At 45.6% G+C, this 19,387-nt stretch overlaps 1 protein-coding gene and 1 non-coding gene across 2 annotated transcripts in view; one reads left to right on the forward strand and one right to left on the reverse strand.

The window, feature by feature from the left end:
• The window catches only part of rsph14 (radial spoke head 14 homolog), a 710,550-nt gene that overhangs the window by 40,794 nt on the left and 650,369 nt on the right, over positions 1-19,387 (reverse strand). The window lies entirely within an intron of this gene.
• Positions 1,527-1,645, forward strand: trnal-caa (transfer RNA leucine (anticodon CAA)). The gene is made up of 2 exons: positions 1,527-1,564; positions 1,600-1,645. It is a non-coding gene; the product is annotated as a tRNA-Leu (tRNA).

The following is a 19,387-nucleotide window of genomic DNA, read 5'->3' on the forward strand; positions in this document are numbered from 1 at the left end:
CTTACCTACCTTACTCATGCCATCGTCCTAGTCTTCTGGCTTTCAAAACCCAAACTTGGCATCAGCTAATCACTGCTTCCTGATTTACTAAATTTTCCTTTTATTTCAACCGTGGCACTATCCTACATTACGGACCTTGGCTCTTCATTATGGCTTTTCAATAAATTAAAAAAAAACATTCTTCATGGATGAGTATGAACATTATGGTGACAGGCCTTTTGACCATGGCAGGCATCACAGTAGAGCCCTCACACAATAGTACATACATGTGCACTTACCAGCAGGGGACACAGGGTAGTGGTCAGGAGCGGATGATGATTTTCCTCTCTCTTTATCAGGGCCTGTAGCACTCCAATTGCTGCCTGGGCTGAGATTAGACCAGATCTCTTTTTTATCCTTATCTTTGTCCCTTCCCTTCTCCTCCCGAAGCCGCTGACTCGTTATTAGGGTAAAGTTGCAGGTACTGTTCACCCCCAGTACTTCACCCAAGCAGCTATTTTTCGTGTTTCAGTCTGGACACTTTTGTTGTCAGGCTATTTGACTGTGGAGAGCATCACAGCCAAGACCAATCCTGTCACCACACAATGTCCACACTTCTGCTTCCTCTATTTCCAGCGGCTATGAACAGGAGTAGGAACTTTAGCCAATTTTGTCCTTCCTAACCTAGGGGCACTGAGGCAGATTGTAGCACCACTTGCACTGGCCTAGCTGACATAAGCTAACTCAGCATCGACCCAGGTTCACACCAGGGACCTTCTCATTCACATTGTCTAGCTCCACTGGCCCTGAATTAGCACAGAATAACTGTCCCGCCAGTTACACAGAAGTCAGTGCCAGCCAGTGCCCTTTGTGCTGACTCCGCCATAATAGGTGGGGTCAGTGGGAGGGCACGTAGGCCTGATGGACACCCATGCCATCATGGGCCTGTCTTTGGCTCCCACCATCCCATAGAGGCCAGAAACTCCAACACCTGTTGCTGTCCGGGGACGGTGCGTAGTTCACCCACCGTCCCCCACATCCCCCACACCCTGGGAAAGTGCTCAGATTAATGCTTTAGGCCAAGGGCACAAGACCTACAGAGTGGCTTGTTTCCCTTCTGGTGATTTTCTGGGGAGCCGGGCTCCGAATAGCACTTGTCACATAAAGTAAATGTATTGTGAGAAAAGGGAATGCACGAGAATGAGAGACTGAAAAGTCCTGCATGGAATGAATGTTGGATTGTGGTTTGTTTTTGAATGGCTTGTGTTTGAATGCAGCCGTGCTGCTTGTGTTTTGTCAAGTTGAACAAGCAGAAATGTAGGCGAGGACGATGTTAAGTGATAGGTTGTAAAATGCGAGTTGTTGTGAGAAATGTGTGTGTGAATGTTGGTTTCACTGCGGGGATGGTGAACTTCATGACTGGCACTGCCTGATAAGTCATGCAAGAAGAGTGAATGGTGTGTGTTTTGTGTTTGCATCGGAAGAAACAGTACGAGGCAGCTCAGTAAGGATACAGATTTTGGAGAAGACCTTTGGAGCATTGCAGTGTCAGGATGGCCGAGTGATCTAAGGCGCCAGACTCAAGGATTGCTTATCCTTACCTTACTAAAAGTTGGTGAATTCTGGTCCCTTTCTAGGGACGTGGGTTCAAATCCCACTTCTGACATCAGCATTTTATCCACACAAATGCCGTCAGCGTCAAAGAACCTGCTCAACTCTGCTTCAATTTACACATCGTTGCTTTAAGTACCTCAACAGTATTGCTGTTTGCTGACAAAAGTGAATTAGATCAATACTTGAAGGGAAAAAATTTGCAGGGACTATGTGGAAAGAGCAAGGGAATGGGATTAATTGGACAGCTCTTTCAAAGAGCCGGCACAGGCACGATGGGCCAAATGGCCTCCTTTTGTGCTGTACCTACTATGATAATGATTCTTTGGCCCCTTCAGACCCATTACAAATTTCTTTAAAAAAATTCTCCTCACCTTTGGGAGTGAAGGCTGGCTCCCTGCCCTTGTTTCCCTATACCCCCAGGGGGGGGGGGGGCCCACTTGCACCCTTCAGGAGGCCGGTATGCCTCACCTCACTGGGTGTATCATCCTCCAACCCTCACACCGGGTCCGACAGGGATGTGGGAGTCCTGCCTCTTCTGATGCTTAGGATCATATTTGGGGTGTGTAGAGGTTCCACCCCAGGCAAAGCCCCCTAGAAACTCCCAGCCCATTTGCCACAGCTTTTGCTGCACTCCCACTGGAGTTACGCTGGGAGTGGGCTTCATTTTTGGGGCCACTCTGTCTTAACCAGCTGAACATTGGGGAGGCAGATGAGATTTCCAAAAGATCTGTTAATAAAGATTCACAGAGAAAGAATGCAGTAGCCTCGATTTTAACCCCCCTCGCCCAGTGAGAATGGTGCGTGGGAGGGGTTAAGATTAATCCAGTTATCGGCCTGAGATCACTCCGTACTCGCCCGGCACCATTTCACCTTCGCCCATCTTCAAGTCGGCCGAGGCTCCCGCTACAGGCAAACGAGGAACGAAATTAAATTCAAAAGTCGCAGGTCGATGACGTCATTGGTGCCAAGACGTGATTTTAATGTCTAGTTGGGGGGAGGCCTCTGAACTATGGTGGGAGGCATCGACTGGCCGGAAAAGGCCAATGTAAATTTTTGTAAATTGACTTCTGTGAGAACTCCTTGTGGCCTGGAGGAGCAGGAGTGCTCCCTTCCCCCAGGACCCGCAAGGAGTCTTTGGGCCTCCCTAGCCCCAGTCTTCCCTCTCCATCTACGCGCTGACATCGCCTGCCAGTGCCCATGCCCAGCACCGAGGTTATGCCGAGGACCGTTCCTTTGGGTTCCCGGTGTCTGCTGCTCCCGTACCGATTTCCCACTGCCGCCCACCGGTCCTGCCGGTTTCAGGAGGGAGACTGTCCTGAAAATGGGCTTCACGCTGAGATCTCGTGGGCGTTTCCCTCCCGCCCGTCCTGAATATCACCCCCAGTAAAAATCGAGGCCGGTGACTTTTCCAAGGGTCCACATCACTGAGAGGAACACACATTGTGGATATGCATCGATAATCAATTCTATCTGAGTCCAATCAGGTTACAATACATCAGCCAACTAAATTCGATTAACAGATCTTCAATTCTGATATAAAGCCAAGCTGATTAGAAAAGTACTTTCTGTAGCTCAGTTTCGAATGCTAAGACTGGCTTCATGGAACTATCTGATTTCATCCATCATTCATGGCTGTGCGTGTTTAGGAAGAGTGGTATCTGATCAATTACGATTGCAGCAACATCCATTGGTCGTCTGGTGTGAATTTCCTCACACCCCAAAGACACGCAGCACACTGACAGTTGAGGCACTGCTCAAAACTAGAACAGCGTCTTATTTTGCTTTGCTCGACTTGGACCCACACAGCAGAGATCAACTGATTAAAGGGAAGGTCAATTCTACCGAATTATCTGCACTAGGGAAAGCTAGAAATTGCAGTGGATCATATTAATGGCCGAACATTTCATGTGTTCGGATGACATTGTTATCAGAGGCATCAATCTGATATCAGTTTGGAAGAGGGACACTGGTTTGTGAGACGGGGAATGTCTGCCAAACTATATCCAACTTTCAGAGGTCTAAAACTTACTGGAAAGAGGGATATTTCTAGACCGAGAAAATCTGATAAGTGTAATGATATTCTGGTGGTTTAATCATTTTTATTCATATTTTTACAAAGTGTCAATTAATGAAAAGTTCCCTCGCAAAAAATGAGTGAAACCAGTCCTGACTCATGACTTGATCACACAACAGCCGTCCTGCGGCTTTTTCTGTACGAAATTGCCAATTCAATGTCAAATTAAAATCAGTTTTGTGCTGCGGGCCGACGCCCACTCAGAGCTGGGTTGGAACTGGCCAAACTCACATCACACAGGACTCTCACAACCAGCAGACTCAGGAGCCTTCATCACATGTTTCTTCCACGAATAAGATCAGTGTGTATTGACATACGGAAGGTAGTGAGAGGGTTAACAGCTGTGGTTGAGAATCGACTGGAACATGTGCAACATCACTGTCCCTGATTCAGCTGCAGCTGTCTGTGTCTCCCGAGCTTTCACGACTCTACACAGAACAGCTGAGGGCAGCAACACCACAAAGCACAAAATAACCATGGTCCCCATTGACATCATCGGGCCCCTCCCTGCCTGGGGTGGGTGGCCCTCCTGTGCCTGCTTTGAAGTGAGTTAAGATGGCAGGGGGTCCGGGAACCCCCCCCCCCACCGTCACCATTTTAACCATCAACCCTCCCCCTTCGCACCGGACGGACTTGGTTAAAATCTCCCCCATTATTGGCGGGCGGGCCTGGGCCATCAGACCTCGGGATTTCACAAGAGCCAATATCAGCAGACTCTGCCTCAGCCCCATACTGATCTTAGCGCCAATAATTCTGAAAAGAAAGAACTGGTAAAATCTTGCATTTATATAGCTGCTTATCACTCTTTCGGAATGTCCCAAAGTGCTTCACACACAATGAATTGCTTTGAAGTGCAGTCACGGTTGTAATGTAGGCAAAAGCACAGTAAAGTCCCACAAAAAGCAATCAGATATTCATTTGTTTTTGGTGATGTGCCTGAGGGAGGAGTGTTGGCCAGGACATCAAGTGAACTCTCTGCTTTTCTTCAACTAGTGCCATAGGTTTTTAGTGTCTACTTGAACCACAGGTATTGACAAACGGTGCTTCAGTTTAAGGACACCTGAATGACAGCATCTCTGACAATGCAGCACTCCATCAGTGCTGTACTGGAATATCAGGTCTCTGACAATGCAGCACTCCATCAGTGCTGTACTGGAATATCAGCGTCTCTGACAATGCAGCACTCCATCAGTGATGTACTGGAATATCAGCTTTGTTTCATGTGCTCAAGATTTTACTTTATAATATTAAATATTATAGAAAAAACAGGCTAATGAGACGTATTGCTGTGTGTTGTGCTTGTTTATACCACCTGTTATCCGAAGGCACGATTGACAATCTGTGCAAATCCCCATCCTTCTATCCGACACACATTCTATTTATTTAATAAAATGTAACCCTCCAATTTTCTCCCTTCCTCTCCTGAAAGAATGGAGTCTTCCTGGGGTACAGTTTCATAGGCACCAGCCATCCTCCAGTATCTCACCCAGGCAGTCTTCATGTGTGAGCCTAGAGTGTGAGTGACGAGGGTCTGTTTAACCTTACAGGCTTCGCAGCTAAGCCCAATCCCATCCTCAATCAACATTTTCCAGCAGGGGCCACCAGAGAGCAATCAATAGTAGAGACCTTGGACGATTTCCTTCTCCAGGTGCACTTGGACCATTTGTACATCCGCGAATATCGCCTTGGCTGAGATCAGGTACCTCATCCCAGACATGGAAGAGAACCTGAGATCTTCAGACCTGTGTGGCCAGTCGCATGCTGCTTTTATCAACAGAGCCATTGGACACACATTTTACACATATAACACGCCCACGCTAGAAATATAGATAGCAATATTTACCACTTTACAATGAACTAAGATAAAACAACACAACATCAAATCCAAAATGCTAGATATTCAAGTTCATGGGCAGTTTACACTTGCAACATCACAGTGATATCAGCTGCATTGTGGCTTCATAGAGATGTGCATAAAGCACTTTCCAGGACTAGACACTGTCCCTTTTATGTGGTTGAAATGGCCACACTTCCACTGGCTTGTACGGTCTTCACTTCTATAGAAGAGTGGTACAGAACGGTGCTACAGCGTGAGTTACCAGCAAAGTATGTGGGTCTTTACTAGATGGGAGGATATTGATTGCTAAAGACTGCTCTGGCTGTGAGGAACAGAATCTGTAAAACTCCCTGGTGACATCTAGAGATTCTTACAGTGCAGAGGGAGAATAATTCATTCTAGTGGGTCAATTGAAAACAAAGTTTATGTACAGTGCGCCAGCTGGTAGTGTAACAATTCAGATGTTTGTTTCAGACGGTTAGGTTGGTGCCCGGGTTTTAAGTACTGTTATTCACTGGCTATAAAATGCTTTGGGACATCCTGAGGTCGTGAAAGGCGCTATATAAATGCAAATTCTTTCTTTGTTCATTTGTGAATCTAAAGCCAGCGTTAATTCAGCTCTGTTCACCTTCAGCTGAACCATTGTGGCTGATTTTTGTCTCATTACTGCCCCATGTAAATAGGGCGATAGTGAGACGCAAATCAGGAAACAAAACCACCAACTTACAGCCGGAAGATCGCCCATTTCCGATTTTCAGATGGACCTTAATTTAGGTGGTCAGCGCTCCCACTGGAAAAAGATGGGGGCTTAATTAAAGTATTCAAACACGGCTCCCCTGATGTCAGGACCCCCCCAATGCCATTTTCCTGTCAATCAGCATTGCCACCACTACTTCCGCAGACCAAGGGTGGTACAGGTCGGGAGGTGACTACGTACAAATGCTTTTTGAAGGAATCCTTAGCTGCAGTCAGGGAAAGCCGGAGGCAGGTCTAGCACTCATTTTCTGTCTTCAGTCTCTTGAGCGTTTTGATCCTTAAAGGCTTCCATGAGTCTATCTCCTTGCTGCCTTGTGCGTTCATAACATTTCCTTGTGGCTAAAATCTGCTGCTTCATTTAACTCCTGGCACTACCGGCCCTCTCCTTTAAGGTGCTGCTGCAGACCCACAATGAGCATCTGCCTCTCTGCATTCCCTGCCCTCCGAAACGACGAGCTGCCTATAAGGAGGCCAACATCCTCCTGCTGATGCCATCTGGGCTCCACACCGCAGAGCAGAGGGGAGAAATCTGGAAAATTCCTCTCTGACCTCCTTAAGTGATCGAAATCAGTGCAGGAGACCACTCGGGCCCTGATTAATGTTATCAGGTACCTACCTCTTGTACAAGGAGATCTCCACCCCAGTCAGGAACATCCAGAATCGCCAACTTTCTCACCTTCTCTCCTGGAGGCATTAACTCATACTGGGATATAGTTCCAGGCAGGGACTGCTCTCCACTACCTCACCCAAGTACCATTCTTCATGTGTAACCAGGGCAGTGAGTGTCGACAGGCTATTCAACCACCGAAGGGATCACACTTGCACCTTACCCGATCTTGTCCTCACCCGATGCTCACACACATTCCCACTTTCCAGTGACCCAGAGTGTTTTCCCCATCCCTAGCCCGGGAGTGCTGAGGTGCATTGTGGTGGTTCAGCACCATCGTCCTGGCTGAGATCAGCGAACTGAGAACAGGACACGGATCATACCTGGTTTGAATGGCTCAGCACCATGTCATCCCACTGAACTATTGGGGGAGTCAAGACTGTAAACCTTGTAAGAATGGGTACATCTATCAGTTGAAATATCTTTGCAGGCTGGTCGGCAAAACAAATCCTTGGTTCAGGATCAAACTGATTGGAAGGAAATCACTGCTGCCTACACTTTGTGTGCATTTCAAATGTTGCAGAATGTGAAATATAACAGGATTTTCCAGGTGATTGATTTCAGAGCGACTCCTCAAAGATGGAAGCTGCCTGACCTTCTCCTACACACACGCCTGCTCCCTCAGTAAACAGCAACATGCTGCCAATACGAGGATGGAAAAGAAGATAGTAATTAGACATAACAACCACCTGAAGAAAAATACATGGGAACTTCCTTATCACTAAGGAAGACTTGCTTGTTGCTATGGGAAACAGCTGTTGCACCAAGCGATACATTCAGCTTAGAAGAGATTGGTGAGAATCACAGCACTAATTTAGTTGCTAAGGACCTGGATGCTCGTGACTGTATAACGGTTTGCTGTTTGGAGACATACTTTGAAGCACATTGACACAGGAAAAGGTATTCAATTTTTTTTTGTTTGAAACCCTTCGAAGTGAATGGGATCAGTAGGACTTCATTAGAACAGTGGCTTTGTTTAAATATAAAACCATTTATTTTTTACATACGAACATACGAATTAAGAGCCGGAGTAGGCCATTCGGCCCCTCGAGCCTGCTCTGCCATTTGATAAGATCATGGCTGATCTGATTGTGACCTCAACCCTACTTTTCAGTCTACCTACTATAACCTTTGACTCCCTTGTTAATCAGGAATCGATCTAACTCAGCCTTAAAAATATTCAATGACCCTGCCTCCACCGCTCTCTGGGGAAGAGAGTTCCACAGACTCACAACCCTCTGAGAGAAAATTTTTTTTCCTTGTCTCCATCTTAAATGGGAGACCCCTTATTTTTAAACTTTGGCCACTAATTCTAGTCTCTCCCACAAGGGGAAACATCCTCTCAGCATCTACCCTCCCCTCAGGATCTTATATGTTTCAATAAGATCACCTCTCATTCTTCTAAACTCCAGTGTATACAGGCTCAACTTGTCCAACCTTTCCTCATAAGATAACCCCCTCATCCCAGGAATCAGTCGAGTGAACCGTCTCTGAACCGCCTCCAAAGCAGTTATGTCCTTGTTGCCAATTTTATCCCTACTCCCTCTCCTCAAGGCATTGTCCGCTTGGTGGGCTAAGTTCTACAGGCACCAGATGCCATCCAATACCTTTCCCAAGCAGTCATCCTTGATGTGTCAGCCTTGACAGTGAGTGTTGGCATGCTATTTTACCATGGGATGCATCATATGTGAACTCAATCCTCTCCTCTCCCATGGGCCATGCATGCTCACTTCCAGTGGGCGTCACTGAATAGAGTCCAGGAGTGGAAATACTGGCTGATTTTCCCTTGCCTAAACCGGGAGCTATGAGGTATCACCCTTACACCTCCCTGGCTGAAATTAGCTAACTGAGCACAGGCGTGGGATCAAACCCAGGGCCTTCCTGGTCTACTTACCTCAGCGCAAAGACTGCCCGAGCCACGGGGGTGATACCCAACACAGTAGATCAGAAGGCCATTGTCCTTTCACCCGAGAGACCAGGGTTACAATCTGGTACAGAGAGAGCAGAGGAACAGCTCTCCTCTCTGATGTTGTTAAAAGGTTGTGAACAAAATGAAGCTGAATTGCTGCCCAAGAAGATTTCAGTTCAAGTTGTGTTACTTTTACTGCACTTATCTTCATCCCTGTGCCCAAGATGCTGTTAATCAAGACTCTCAATTATCTGTTCATTTCCACAGTGGGGTCAGGGGCGTTGGCGACCCTTCATTGAAGACTAAAAATAAGGGCGGGCTTTATTGGTCCAAGTGACATTTTCCTGGCCCTAAAAATGTTTATATTCTTGTCAAACTGATTCACCAATGATTATAATTTGTCAGAAGCCAACTTAAAAACGAGAGATGCAATGGTACTGTCTGTAGAAAGTTTGCTCCCATTAAGGTTTGTAGTAAACTATTATTTTGCTGTTACTGACACTTAAACAAACACAATGAAGATAGATTAGCAGCAATCTGACTGAAATAAGCCAACATTACACATGAAACCACCAAGGTAATTGAAGTTCAGTTAAATAGTGTTTGCAACCGAAGGTTTTTTTGTTTTAGTTATATTAAATGGCAGGAGTATTTCATGCTGCTTGGATCTCGCCTTACAGCAGCAGAAAAGAACCAGAGAAAGAGAATGTAGAGGAGGAAGCAAATCTTTTTCAAAGTTTTTGTTGTCAAACACTGGGGATCAAATTCTGCCGGGGTTCTTTCCACTCTCCCACTTTAACCTGACTGAAGACCAATGGAAGCCCTGTGGAATTTTAGTCCCTTTATGTAACTGAGGTGTTCTGCATCTATTTAGCTTCAGAAGACACATTCTCACTGACAAGTAGCAGCAGTTGGCACAGACCTCAATGTAATTGCACCTGCTTCACCTGTAACTGTGAAGGTCACTGACACTACAATTTACGATGCTACTTTCGATCTCCAGTCTCCTGTGGGTTACTAGGCAGGGATAGGTCAGCCAGTTATCATAGAAAGGTTACAGACTGGAAGGAGGCCATTTGGCCCATCGAGTCCTTGCCGGCTCTATGCAAGAGCAATCCAGCTAGTCCCACTCCCCTGCCCTATCCCCGTAGCCCTGCAAATTTTTTCATTTCAAGTACTTATCCAGTTCCCTTTTGAAGGCCATGATTTAATCTACCTCCACCACCCCCTCGGGCAGTGCATTCCAGATCCTAACCACTCGCTGTGTAAAAAAGATTTCTTCATGTCACCTTTGGTTCTTTTGCCAATCACCTTCAATCTATGTCCTCTGGTTCTTGACCCTTTCGCCAATGGGAACAGTTTCTCTCCAGCTACTCTGTCTAGGCCCTTCATGATTTTGAATACCTCGATCAAATCTCCTCTCAACCTTCTCTGTTCCAAGGAGAACAACCCCAGCTTCTCCAGTCTATCCACGCAACTAAAGTCCCTCATCCCTGGAATCATTCTAGTAAATCTTTTTTGCACCCTCTCTAAGGCCTTCACATCCTTCCTAAAGTGCAGTGCCCAGAATTGGACACAATACTCCAGTTGTGGTCGAACCAGTGTTTTATAAAGGTTCATCATGACTTCCTTTGTTATGTACAATTGCACACAAGAAGTGACTGATAGTAAGGGCTTGTCAATAGGTACATTTTCCTAATCCGGAGGGTACCATCTGGGAAGGTTTAATGTCACGGCCAGCTTTCCAAAGGTACCTGTACCAATGATTACACACGCCGAGATACACGCACCCATAAGACTGAGGAAGTGTAAAGGTTATGTTACTGATCGAATAACCCAGGGGTCGTGACTTCTAATTCCACCGGCGCAAGTTGTGAAATTGAATTCAGTAAATTAGGATCAGAAGAAAACCACTATGAAAGCTGCTGTTGGAAAAAAACAACTGGTTCACTAACGTTCTGCCCCCACCCGGTCTGACCTACAGGTGACTCCAGTCCTATACTGCATGGCTCACTATTAATGCCCCCTGAAGTGACCTACCATGTTATTCGACTGTTCAGCTTGTGTGAAAAATTCAGATAGTTTGTAACATCGAGACTGTCATGTCTATGTTAACCATCCAGACATGAATCATTCAGTCATGTCTCAATTTGTCTGGCAAAGAATGTTTTCTAGAAATGACAGGCTAGATAAGGCTACTGTGAGATCATCGATATGGCATTAAGTGCTAGCTTATCCCACTGCTACAAAATGCACAAACTCCTGCACAGCACAATGAGCATAAACCCACACACTGACTTACTGAAAAAACATGTGGAATGCTGGAAGTTCCTGCTGTCTGAACCAAACCACAGCCACTCATAAATGCACTGCAGAATCTTCAATGGTGAGTCATTCTCTGCAAAAATTGGCCGCACTGTGTGACATCACTGTGAATCTGCTCGAGGAGTGACTGTCTTAGTCCAGGGGGAGTGACTGTCATGGTCCTGGGGGAGTGACTGTCTTAGTCCAGGGGGAGTGACTGTCATGGTCCTGGGGGAGTGACTGTCTTAGTCCAGGGGGAGTGACTGTCATGGTCCTGGGGGAATGACTGTCTTAGTCCTGGGCGAACCACTGTCTTAGTCCTGGAGGAGTGACTCCCTTGGTCCTGTAGGAGTGACTGTCTTAATCTTGGAGGAGTGACTGCCTTAGTCTTGGAGGAGTGACTGTCTTAATCTTGGAGGAGTGACTGCCTTAGTCTTGGAGGAGTGACTGCCTTAGTCTTGGAGGATGCAGGTCACGACAGTCTAGCTCATACAGGTGATTTTCTTGCAGTACTCAGGGAAGTAACGGTAAAAGTTACACATTTTTCATAAAAGAACAAACACAAACCCAACAGATATTACAGTATAGTGTGTTAATTAGAGTCATGCCTGGAGATAACCTACAGCCTGTCGTCGACATAATCATCCAACTCATTCTTCTTAACGTCCAATATGTAATCCAATTGATATGACTATTGACCAAATTCCTGACCAGGGGTCAGTACCATGACCACTACTCTTTTTGATATATATTAATGACTTGGACTTGGGGTACAGGGCACAATTTCAAAATCTGCAGATGACACAAAACTTGGAAGTAATAGACTTCAAGAGCACATAGACAGGCTGGTGGAATGGGCGGACACATGGCAGAGAAGTGCGAAGTGATACATTTTGGCAGGAAGAATGAGGAGGGGCAAAAGAAACTAAATGGTACAATTCTAAAGGGGGTGCAGGAATAGAGAGACCTGGGGGTATATGTGTACAAATCTTTGAAGGTGGCAGGACAGGTTGAGAAAGCGAATAAAAAAACATATGGGTTCCTGGGCTTTATAAATAGAGGCATAGAGTACAAAAGCGAGGATGTTATGATGAACCTTTATAAAACACTGGTTCGGCCACAACTGGAGTATTGTGTCCATTTCTGGACACTGCACTTTAGGAAGGATGTGAAGGCCTTGGAGAGGGTGCAGAAAAGATTTACTAGAATGATTCCAGGGATAAGGGACTTCAGTTATGTGAACAGACTGGAGAAGCTGGGGTTGTTCTCCTTAGAGCAGAGAAGGTTGAGAGGAGATTTGAATGAAGTGTTCAAAATCAGAAGGGTTTAGATGAAGTAAATAAAGAGAAACTGTTCCCATTGGCGGAAGGATCGCGAAGCAGAGGACACAGATTTAAGGTGATTGGCAAAAGAACCAAAGGCGACATGAGGAAAAACTTTTTTACGCAGCGAGTTGTTATGATCTGGAATGCACCGTCCAAGGGGATGGTGGAAACAGAGTCAATCGTGGCTTTCAAAAAGGAATTGGATAAATACTTGAAGGGAAAACATTTGCAGAACTACAGGGAAAGAACCGGGAAATGGGATTAACTAGGTTGCTCTAACAAAGAGTCAGCACGGGCTCGATGGACCGAATGACCTCATTCGGTTCTGCAACCGTTCTATGATTCTACGATTCCTCTTTTGCTTCTCCTTTTGAGGCTGTTATGCCATAATTGGCATTTAAATTAAATAACTAAAAAAACAAGTATCACAAAAGTAAAATGAAGAACAAAATTAACTTGCTTATTAAATAAAATTCACCCCCTAGCACAAGATGCTAATCGTACCCTTCAACGACCAATAAAGCCATTTACAGAGGCTGTACCACACACACTTTCTCCCAGTGTGTGCCCAGAGCAGCTCAGCACCAGCAGTAACAACTGCAGACGTAAGGCAAGGTTTACAGGTCTTCACATTTTTGACATTATAGTCCATTTTCCAAACTGCTGTGTTGCAGTTGCTCCCCTGTGCGCCTCCATTCTTGTTACACCATCCAGAATCAAGGGTAACAATGGTCCGAACACACACTGAAAGATCAAACATAAACATATCCAAAGGTTCACAACAGGATCTGCTCCCCAGTGCTTACTTAGTAGCGTCTTTCGGATTGTCATTTTTTTTCTACAGTAAAAATCAAAAGCCTGTCCTTTGCCATTTCCCAGATTCTAACTTCCATATTGGAAATGGTAACTATTCAAATAGTTGTCCCTTCTGCCAGTCACATAATTTCCATACTCCCAGATCATAATCAGACCTTTCCTGTATTACTGTGCACTTCCCCCACATTCCCTTTAAGATTTTCTGTATTTTCCCTGCACATCCTCTGATCACCACAATAGTCCTCGACAGCTGGAGAGAGGGGAAGGAGGTTGTCTTTAGAAGGCAGCTAAAGCCGGGATTTCACAGTGGAAGTGTCAGGATAGATGAATACCTTGGAGTTTTGCTTATCTTTGGAGATCAGGGAGTATTTACACAGGAGCTTCCCTCAGGAGATTAATGAGTCCACAAGAGCATTGAGTGTACACGGTCCATGGGAGGAATGGCCTTTTTCTCATTTCGTGCTTTCTTGTGTCCAGAGTAAAAACGCACCCAGAGAAGCAGAGAAACAGTAAAGCATGTTATAGTAGTGAAGAAACAGCCGCTTCAGCCAGCCGAGCCTGCTGTACCTCATCAATTCAAAATGCTGCGTCCTCATAAAATCACTGGCTTGCTGATGTCTTTCATTTATTTTTTTAAAAGCAGACTGAGTCCCACACAGCCATGTTTTGGTCTGATTTTTACTCCCTTCCCATTTGTTGTCTTTCGAACTCTCCTAATCACCTTTCAAACAAACTCTTTGCATCGTACTGGGGAGGGGGGCGAAAAGGTAGGAAGAGAAAATTCATTTAGGGTAAATAGTGAGAAGGGAAAGATTGGAGTGAAGTCAAATGTATATGATGGGGAGATGGGAACAAGTTACTCCAATTATTTGGAGGCAGATAAGGGGATGGAGACAATTTCTGTAAGGTTGAAGGAGATGGATTTATTTTCAGTAGTTCTTCTTTCTGTCAACTAATTTAAAAGAAAACATTGCTAAAAAGCCCTCAGACTTGACTTTTGTGGGTTTGGAATTTGAGAACTTATTTATTTAATTGGTCCGAGGCTGCCTTGCATTAAATTAGATAATTATTTTGTTTTAAAGGGTCACTGTTGATCAAATATGGAGGAGAACCTCAGATGTTTTAAGCCGGAGTTTGTCACTGAAAGAGGCAGGTAATTTTAACTGAAAAAATAGGAACTCTGAAAAAAAATGCTTCAAAACAGAATATTGCTTTGCTTAAAAAAAACAGTTCATAAACAAGCTAAAATAAAAAAAAGATGCTGCAGAATTATACTCTGAATTGCCCTCTTTTTTAAAAAAATAGGTGGCATGAACAATAAAGTGATAAAGTGTTTTTATTGCTATAGCAACTCAGCCCACCTACTGTAATTAGTGGCATTCCTGCTCTGTCAATTCAAAGGGCCTGATCAGTGGTGGTTATCTGGTGGGATATTTGTTTAAAAGGGAGGTAAAAATCCTATTCTTGGGGGGAGTTACACATTTGATTCCTAGTAATCTTGGGTAGGAGATGGGAGAGGCCTGCAGGCATAATCAGACAAAAATGGACACCAGAGGGAATGGTCCCCGGCACTAAGGTAAGAGGACTTACTTAAGAAAAGACATACTTGCTCTCGAGGCAGTACAAAGAAGGTTCACTCGGTTAATCCCGGGGATGAGGGGGCGGACATATGAGGAGAGGTCGAGTAGATTGGGACTCTACTCATTGGAGTTCAGAAGAATGAGAGGCGATCTTATTGAAACATATAAGATTGTGAAGGGGCTTGATCGGGTGGATGCGGTAAGGATGTTCCCAAGGATGGGTGAAACTCGAACTAGGGGAATAATCTTAGAATAATCTTTCAAAACTGAGATGAGGAGAAACTTCTTCACTCAGAGGGTAGTAGGTCTGTGGAATTTGCTGCCCCAGGAAGCTGTGGAAGCTACATCATTAAATAAATTTAAAACAGAAATAGACAGTTTCCTAGAAGTAAAGGGAATTAGGGGTGACGGGGAGCGGGCAGGAAATTGGACATGAATTTAGATTTGAGGTTAGGATCAGATCAGCCATGATCTTATTGAATGGCGGAGCAGGCTCGAGGGGCCGATTGGCCTCCTCCTGCTCCTATTTCTTATGTTCTTATGGCAGGTGGGGTGGAAATCCTGGTTGGGAGGGAATCCTAGTCGGAGTGCAGGGATCCTGGTCGGGGGTGGGGGCAATCCCAGAGCTGGAGAGGCCCAAGGTTTCCTTGTGGGGCCTGGAGGAGAATTTCTGCTCCTCTTGGCCCACAAGGAAACTAAAGAAAAATGTTAAAAATGACCTTGCTGGACCTCTTCTGATCCTGGCTGTTTGGCCTGGTGAGGAAACCTCCACTGTTCCCCACTCAGGCTAAAATCGCAGATCAGGCCCCGATGGCATCATCCGATATTGGGTCTTGGGCCTCATTATCACCCAAATGGTGAGCTGCTGATGGGAGGTAGCGGTAGCCAGGGGTGGGGGTAGGGAGTGGTGGCTGGCAGAGGCCTGTATGCTTTGAATCTGGAGTTGGGAGGAGCACTCCCAACGACATCGGAAAGAAAAGGGATGAGGTCCTGGGCTAGAGTTTCAGGAACTAGGGAGTTAAAAAGCAGGACCTCAAAGGTAGTAATCTCTGGATTAATCCCCCTGCCATGCCCTAGTGAGTATAGGAATTGGAAGATAAGGCAGGTTAATGCATGGCTAGAGACATGGTGCAGGAGGGAGGGATCAGATTCCTGGGACATTGGGACCAGTTCTGGGGCAGGAGGGACCAGCTCAAGATGGATGGGTTGCACCTCAACAGAGCTGGGACCAATGTCCTCACGGGGAGGTTCACTAGTGCTGTGGGTGTGGTTTTAAACTAATTTGGCAGAAGGGTGGGTACCAGGATATAGCATTAGAGAGCAGAAACAAGGTGCACAAAGGATTGGGAGAGACTGATGGCACTAGAGTACAGGATTAGGTGGGATCAGACTAAGAGAGAATACGAGAAAGTCTAAGATAGGTCTCAGTGCATGTGTGTAACACACGAAGCGTAGTAAATAAGGTTGGTGAACTGCAGGTGCAAATAACCACATGGGAAAATGATGTAGTGGTGATAACACAGACCTGGCTCAAGAAAGGGCAGGATTGGGTACTAAATATTCCTGGATACAAGGTGTTCAGGAAAGATAGGGAAGAAAAGAAAGGAGGGGGGGTGGTAGCGGTATTGATTAAGGAGAATATTGCAGTGCTGGAGAGAGAAGATGTCTTTGACGGGTCAAGGGCAGAATCTATTTGTTTAGCGTTAAGAAACAATAGAAGCACCATTTCACTACTGGATGTATTTTATAGGCCACCAACTAATGGGAAAGATATAGAGGAAATTTGCTGGGAAATTACAGAGAGGTGCAAGAACTATAGAGTAGTGATAATGGGGGACTTCAACTATCCTAATATAGACTGGGATAGTAATAGTGTAAAGGGCAAAGAAGGGGAGGAATTTCTGAAGTGTGTTCAGGAGAACTTTCTTGATTAGTACGTTTCCAGACCAACGAGGAAGGAGGCATTGCTGGATCTGGTTCCGGGGAATGAGGTGGGCCAAGTGAATGAAGTATCAATGGGGGAACATTTAGGGAACAGCGATCATTGTATCATAAAGTTTAGATTAGTTATGAAAAAGGACAAGGACCAATCTAGAGTCTAGAGTAAAAATACTTAGTTGGAGGAGGGCCCATTTCAGTGGGTTGAGAACGGTCCTGGCCTGGGTAAATTGGATTCAAAGATTGTCAGGCAAAACTGTAATCGAACAATGGGCGGCCTTTATAGAGGAGATGGTTCGGGTACAGTCTAGGTACATTCCCACAAGGGGGAAAGGTAGGGCAACTAAAGGCTCCCTGGATGATGAAAGAGATAGAGAGTAAGATGAAGCAGAAAAAGGGGGCGTATTTCAGATGTCAAGTAGATAATGCAAGTGAGAACCAGGCTGAATATAGAAAGTACTGAGGAGAACTGAAAAAGGAAATAAAAGGGGCAAAGAGAGAGTATGAGAATAGACTGGTGGCTAACATAAAAGGGAATCCAAAAGTCTTCTATAAGCATATAAACAGTAAACGGGTAGTAAGAGGAGGGGTGGGGCCGATTAGGGACCAAAAAGGAGATCTACTCATGGAAGCAGAGGGCATGGCCGAGGTACTAAATGAGTATATTTACCAAGTAAGAAGAGGCTGCCAAAGTCACAGTAAAAGAAGAGGTAGTTGAGATACTGGATGAGTTAAAAATTGATAAAGAGGAGGTACTAGAAAGGTTGGCTGTACTTAAACTCAATAAGTGACCCGGTCCAGATGGGATGCATCCTAGGTTCTGAGGGAAGTAAGGGTGGAAATTGCAGAGGTGCTGGCTATAATCTTCCAAATATCTGTAGATACGGGGGTGGTGCCAGAGGACTGGTGAATTGCAAATGTTTTACCCTTGTTCAAAAAAGGGTATAAGGATAAACCCAGCAACTACAGGCCAGTCAGTTTAACCTCGGTGGTGGGGAAGCTTTTAGAAACAATAATCCGGGACAAAATTAATAGTCACATGGGTAAGTGTGGATTAATAAAGGAAAGTCAGCACGGATTTGTTAAAGGCAAATCGTGTTCAACTAACTTGATAGAGTTTTTTGATGAGGTAACAGAGAGGGTCGATGAGGGCAATGCAGTTGATGTGAATATGGACTTTCAAAAGGTGTTTGATAAAGTGCTACGTAATAGGCTTGTCAGCAAAATTGAAGCCAATGGAATAAAAGGAGCAGTGGCAGCATGGATACGAAATTGACTAAGTGACAGGAAACAGAGAGTAGTGGTGAACGGTTGTTTTGCGGACTGGAGGAAGGTGTACAGTGGTGTTCCCCAGGGGTCGGTACTAGGACCACTACTTTTCTTAATATATATCAATGACTTGGACTTGGGTGTTCAGGGCACAATTTCAAAATTTGCAGATGACACAAAACTTGGAAGTGCAGTAAACATTGAGGAGGATAGTGATAGACTTCAAGAGGACATAGACAGGCTCGTGGCATGGGCGGATACGTTACAGATGAAATTTAAAGCAGAGAAATCCGAAGTGATATATTTTGGCAGGAAGAACGAGGAGAGGCAATATAAACTAAATGGTACAATTCTAAAGGGGGTGCAGGAACAGAGAGGCCAGGGGATATATGTGTACAAATCTTTGAAGGTGGCAGGACAGGTTGAGAAAGTGGTGAAAAAAGCATACGGGATCCTGGGCTTTATAAATAGAGCCTTTGGGGGAAAAATTCGATAGGGCCCATTTTCGGGCGCGGGTAGCATGATCCGCTATTACCCCGCACCTGATGGCCCTACGCAGGCAGCACATGAATTTCAAGCTGCCTGCTACTTACCATGATATGGAGAATGAGAAAGCCAGAAATGGGGTGTGCTCAGCGCATGTCATCGGCAGCCTGCACTTCTTAAAGGTGCAGGCGCACATTTTAAATGGGACATCCACCAAGAGGAAGGAAAGATGGCGGCAAGGATGGCAGAACCGATGGGAGAGCAGGCCCCACGCTTCTCCGATGATGGAGGCCCTGATGGAAGGGGTGGAGGAAAGGACGGCCAACATGTACCCACAGGGTGGCAGGAGACCTTCCAGACTGCAGCTCCGCAGGCATTGGCAGGCTGTGGCGCAGGAAGTGAATGCCAGGAGCATGGCACCACACAGGTGTGTGCAGCGCCGAAAGAAGTTCAATGATTTGACACGAGTGGTCAAGGTGAGTGAATGCAAGTGTCCAGTGGCACATCCAACCAACTGCATCACTGCTCCATGTATCACACTCCCCGTCACCCACCCACCAACAAACATTGCCCATTCATACTCAATGCTGAATCTCACCACACTTGCAGGCCACACAACCACCACTCACAGGTCACACACACTGGTAGTTATTCGACCATGACAGGCACATCACCCACACACCTTGCAGGATACTCACTGACACACTGTCCTCTGTCTTGCAGGAGAAGGTGGTGCACAACAGTCGGCACCAGGAGAGACCTGAGGGTGGACGGGGATGCCTACGCGTCCTCACCCCTCTAGAGGGGACAGTGCTTCAGATCATTGGGCAGGC

Source organism: Heptranchias perlo, chromosome 25, assembly GCF_035084215.1.
Source record: "Heptranchias perlo isolate sHepPer1 chromosome 25, sHepPer1.hap1, whole genome shotgun sequence".
Taxonomy (NCBI): Eukaryota; Metazoa; Chordata; class Chondrichthyes; order Hexanchiformes; family Hexanchidae; genus Heptranchias; species Heptranchias perlo.